The sequence below is a fragment of the Carcharhinus amblyrhynchos genome, chromosome 1, assembly GCF_965287045.1.
Source record: "Carcharhinus amblyrhynchos chromosome 1, sCarAmb.v2.hapA, whole genome shotgun sequence".
Taxonomy (NCBI): domain Eukaryota; kingdom Metazoa; phylum Chordata; class Chondrichthyes; order Carcharhiniformes; family Carcharhinidae; genus Carcharhinus; species Carcharhinus amblyrhynchos.
This window is the reverse complement of record NC_137324.1, coordinates 146,638,113-146,644,112: the sequence shown is the minus strand read 5'-3', so window position 1 is coordinate 146,644,112 and position 6,000 is coordinate 146,638,113.

The following is a 6,000-nucleotide window of genomic DNA, read 5'->3' as shown; positions in this document are numbered from 1 at the left end:
ACCCACCACAAAACCCACCACAAAACCCATCACAAAACCCACCGCCAAAACCCACCACAAAACCCACCACAAAACCCACCACAAAACCCACCGCCAAAACCCACCACAAAACCCACCACCAAAACCCACCACAAAACCCACCACAAAACCCACCGCCAAAACCCACCACAAAACCCACCGCCAAAACCCACTGCCAAAACCCACTGCCAAAACCCACCACAAAACCCACCACCAAAACCCACCACAAAACCCACCACAAAACCCACCGCCAAAACCCACCACAAAACCCACCACAAAACCCACCACAAAACCCACTGCCAAAACCCATCACAAAACCCACCGCCAAAACCCACTGCCTAAACCAACTGCCAAAACCCATCACAAAACCAACTGCCAAAACCCATCACAAAACCCACCGCCAAAACCCACCACCAAAACCCACCGCCAAAACCCACCACAAAACCCACCAAAGATAAATGGCAGGGTTCTTGGGGAGGCGCATCAGCTGCGTTAGGTACAATATGTGGGAGTTCCTGGAGACACCGCACCTCCCAAAAGTCCACATCTGCACCAAATGTCTGGAGTTGCAGCGTTTGAGGGCCCGAGTTAGGCAATTAGAGCTGAGGCTGGAATATTTATTTTTAGTCAGGGAGAATGAGGTGATAATGAATAGGAACCACAGTCACGTGGAGATCCCAGAGTGTGGGGGGGGTGGGTTACTGTTAGGAAGGGGAAAAAGAAGAAGAGTAATGGTCCAAAGACTACCCCAGAGGTAGTCTCCCAAGATATCAGGGGTAAGGCGACAACTGGGGTAGAAAGGGCAAGAGAGGAAGACCAAAATGCCTCAGAGGGAAGGAAGGGGGCTGGATGTGAGATAGTGGTGGGGGATGGGAGGGTTAAAGGAATTGATAGGCGGTTCTGTGGGCAAAAGCGGGACTCCAGGAGCAGGGGTACAGGATATGTCGGAGAGGGTAGAGGGAATCTTGAAGGGCCAAGGGACCCAGGCAGATGTAATTATACACGTAGGAGAGAAGGACGTAGGAAGGAAGAGTAGAGGGGGGAAATACGTAGGCAGTTCAGAGAGTTGGGGGCCAGGCTGAAGTGCAGGGCCTCCAGGGTGGCGATCTCTGGGCTGCTGCCAGTGCCTAGTAATAACAGGGATAAAAATAATGAGATCCTACAGCTGAATGAGTGGCTGAGGGATTGGTGCAAGACAGAGGGTTTTAGTTTTGTAGACCATTGGGAAGCCTTTGTGAGGGAAGGGCACCTATACAAGTGGGATGGGGAACATATTTTAGCTGGGAGATTAGCTGGAGTGTTTCGGCAGGGTTTAAACTAATATGGAGGGGGGGTGGGGAGGAGACAGATAGCTCAGTAGGCCCTGGGATTGGGAGTGAGTTGGAGGTCAGGGAAGTCTAGATGATAGGAAAATCTCCCAGGAGAAGGAGGATCCGAGTGGGCCTGAGGGTCTTCAGTGCATCTGTTTTAATGTGAGGAGTGTAACGGGTAAGACAGATGAACTTAAGGCCTTGATGTTCACGAGGAATTTAGATGTGGTGGCAGTGACAGAGACATGGTTAAAGGAGGGGCAGGACTGGCAGCTAAATATTCCAGGGTATAAGTGTTTTAGGCATGACAGGGGAGGGTTGAAAAGAGGAGGGGGATTGGCGCTGTTAGTTAGGGAGCAGATCACAGCGGTACAGAGGGAGGATAATATAGAGGGGTTAGGAACTGAGTCTCTGTGGGTGGAGTTGAGGAATAGGAAGGGGGCCATTACTATGCTAGGAGTGTACTATAGGCCGCCCGATAGCCCGCGGGCAGTGGAAGAGGGTACATGTAGAGACATTTTGGATAAGCGTAGGAAGAACAGGGTTGTTGCAGTGGGAGATTTTAATCTCCCTGGGGCGGATTGGAAGGTGCCTAGAGCTGGGGGTTCAGACGGGGAGGAATTCGTAAGATGTGTATTGGAAGGATCCTTGCAGCAGTACGTAGATAGCCCGACTAGAGAGGGGGCTATACTGGATTTAGTTCTGGGCAATGAGCTGGGTCAGGTGGTTGAGGTTGCGGTAGGCGAACATGTGGCTAATAGTCACCACAACTCCGTCTACTTTAGGATACGAATGGAAAAAGATGAGAGCTGTCCTAAGGGGAGGGTGCTAAATTGGGGGAAGGCTAGATACAGCCGGATTAGGCAGGGGCTTAGGGATACAGACTGGGATAGGCTGTTGGAAGGCAAGACCACGTTAGGCATGTGGGAGTCTTTCAAGGGAAAACCGAAATGGGTGCAGGAAAGGCATTTGCCAGTTAAGAGGAAGGATGGGAAAGGTAGGATTAGAGAACCGTGGATTACTAGAGATATCGAGGACCTGGTCAGGAAGAAACGAGAGGTGTATGTCAGGTCTAAGCAACTGGGAATGGAAAGAGTGTTGGAGGAGTACAGAGAGAGTAGGAGGGATCTCAAAAGGGGAGTTAGGAGGCCAAAAGGGGGGCATGAAATGGCTTTGGCAGGTAGGTTTAAGGAGAATCCAAAGGTGTTTTACTCCTATGTTAGGAACAAAAGGGTGGCTGGGGAAAAATCGGTCCCCTCAGGGACAGACGAGGGGAATTGTGCTTGGAGTCCGAGGGAATGGGGGAGATCCTGAATGAATACTTTGCATCAGGGGCTTGGTGCCTGGTACGGTCATCGAGGGAGCTGTAGACCAATTGAAGGAACTATCGATTACGAGGGAAGAAATGTTAGGGCTTTTAGGTAACATTAAAACTGATAAATCTCCAGGGCCTGAAGGCATTTATCCTAGGCTACTTAGGGAGGCGAGAGATGAGATTGCTGGGCCTCTAACGCAAACCTTTGTCTCTTCTTTGGACGCAGGTGAGGTCCCAGAGGACTGGAGGATAGCGAGCGTGGTACCGTTGTTTAAAAAGGGTAACTATAGGCCAGTGAGTTTGTCGTCAGTGGTAGGCAAGTTGATGGAGAGGATTCTTAGGGATAGGATGTATGAGCACTTAGAGCGTTGCAGTCTGATTAAGGATACACAGCATGGCTTTGTCAAGGGGAAGTCTTGCCTTACGAATCTGGTAGAATTCTTTGAGGAGGTGACAAAAACGGTCGACGAAGGACGAGCCGTTGATATCGTCTATATGGATTTCAGTAAGGCGTTTGACAAAGTCCCTCATGGTAGGTTGGTAGAAAAGATTAAGGCTCATGGGATATGTGGTCAGGTATCTAGATGGGTGGAGAACTGGCTTGCTAAGAGGATGATGTGGGTATGCCGGCGTTGGACTGGCGTAAACACAGTAACTGTTGCTAAGAGGAGTCAGAGAGTAGTAGTGGAGGGGTCCTTTTCTAGCTGGAGGTCTGTCACTAGTGGTGTGCCGCAGGGCTCAGTACTGGGACCTCTTCTCTTTGTAGTGTATATAAATGACTTGGAAGAGGGAGTAAGTGGTGTGATCAGCAAATTTGCAGATGACACTAAGATGGCTGGATTGGCGGACAGTGAGGAGCAGTGTCTGGCAATACAACGGGATATTGATAGGCTGGTATATTGGGCAGATATATGGCAAATGGAGTTTAATCCGGATAAATGTGAGGTGATGCATTTTGGCCGGAATAATGTAGCGGGGAGTTATATGATGAAGGGTAAGCCCATAAGGAGTATAGAAACGCAGCGAGACCTGGGGGTGCAAGTGCACAAGTCTTTGAAGGTGGCAGTACAAGTGGAGAAGGTTGTGAAGAAAGCCTATGGTATGTTAGCCTTTATAGGAAGGGGTATAGAATATAAGAGCTGGAGTCTAATGTTGCAGTTGTACAGAACGTTGGTTAGGCCGCATTTGGAGTACTGCGTACAGTTCTGGTCACCTTACTACCGGAAGGACGTGGAGACCCTGGAGAGAGTGCAGAGGAGGTTTACCAGGATGTTGCCTGGTATAGAAGGACTGGGTTATGGGGAAAGATTGAGCAAATTGGGGTGACTAAGGGGGGATCTAATAGAGGTAAATAAGATTATGAAGGGTATAGATAGAGTAAACAGAGGTTAGCTATTTCCTATGTTAGAGACGCACAGTACGAGGGGCCATGGGCTTAAGGTGAGGGGGGAGAGGTATAACACAGATATTAGAGGGAGGTTTTTCACACAGAGGGTAGTGAGGGTATGGAATGCTCTGTCAAGTAAGGTGGTGGAGGCAGGCACGCTGGAGTTGTTTAAGAGTAACTTAGACAGGCACATGAGTGGGTTGGAGATGGGAGGATATAGGAGATTGTTTTAAATAAGGTTCATTAGCATTGGGACGTCCCTGGTAATGTAAAAGGATGTGGTATGATAATAATGTTTTTCTCTTTTAATTCACAGGTTTTAAGTCGGTCCGCCTTGTTGTCCAACGAGGGGCATTCACGCGATGGGTCGTACTTGGGCTGCTCTTGAATGTTCGAGATTGGCCTAGTGTTTCAGGTCATTAGTGTGTGCTTAAACTGGACCAGATGCTGGGCAAGACAACAGCTCAGTGACTATCACTGCTAGCTGTGCAGACACATGGATTTGGGCCGGTGTCTGTGGGAGTTTGCGCATTCTCCCCGTGCTTGCGTGGGTTTTCTCCGGGTGCTCCGGTTTCCTCCCACACCCCAAAGATGTGCTCTTAGAAGTAATTGGAAGCTGATTGGAAGCTGATTGGAAGTAATAAATTGTCCCTAAATTAGTTTCCCTCAATGTGGATTGCCATAAAACAATAGATAAGGGTCATGGGTGGAGGGAGTAATGTTAAAATGGCGCCCCGGGCTCATTGGGCTGAAGGGCCTGTTTCCCGGGCTGTTTTTGTTCTTTTTGTTCTTTTTGTTCTTTTGTTTTTTTTGTTCAAAACCCACTGCCAAAACCCACTGCCAAAACCCACCACAAAACCCACCAAAAAACCCTCCGCCAAAACCCACCGCCAAAACCCACCAGCAAAACCCACCACAAAACCCACCACAAAACCCAACAGCAAAACCCACTGCCAAAACCCACCACAAAACCCACCAAAAAACCCTCCGCCAAAACCCACCGCCAAAACCCACCAGCAAAACCCACCAGCAAAACCCACTGCCAAAACCCACCACAAAACTCACTGCCAAATCCACCACAAAATCCACCACTGAACCAACAACAAAACCCACTGCCAAAACGCATCGCCAAAAGCCACCACAAAACTCATAACCAAAACCCACCACAAAACCACCAAAAAAATCCACCACCAAAACCCACCACCAAACTCACCACCAAAACCCACTACCAAAACACACTGGGGGCAAGATGGGAAAATTCTACCCCAACTTTCTTGCTTTAATGTTTGTGATTTTATGGCAGTGTAAATGTAAATATAGTTAAAAGTTGGTGGTTTCAAAGAGAACAGAAGATGTGTTACTGGTAATGAGTGGCATGTCTGTTCATGCTGGTCCTTAACATTTATTTATATTCTTATTGGTATTTAGAATCCCACAACTTGACAAGGGCATTTCTCCAGTTTGGAAATATAGGATGCAAGTGGGAGTGAAATCGCATGAAATTAAAATCTGGCTCGGATCCTGACATCACCTTGTCCTCTCCTGCGTTACTATGAGGCAGGATTAAGGAGTCTTTTGATCTGTCTGATAAGTTAATACGATAATTAAAAAACCAATTAAGTTTAATTTTTAACTCTTTTTATTTTATCAGTCAGAAAATCAGCTCCTTCAACATGTCTCATTGCCAGGTTCCCACGTAGACCCTTCCTTCTCAGTGGATCAGGTGGGATTAGATTATCAGAAGGGCCTGTCGCTGCCAGGTAACTGCCTCTGGCAAAACTGTCAACCTGAAGGATGAGAAAGGAGAGAACTGTGAGCGTTTATAATAGCTCATGTGTGGAAGAGAGAAGGACAGCATATGAGGGTGGTGACTATAACGCACTGTGTGAGAGGAAAATAGTTTGATGGTGAGTGTGGGTGTTGGTTGCTCAGATGGGAATGTAAGTTGTCTGCAAAGAGATTTGTGGGTA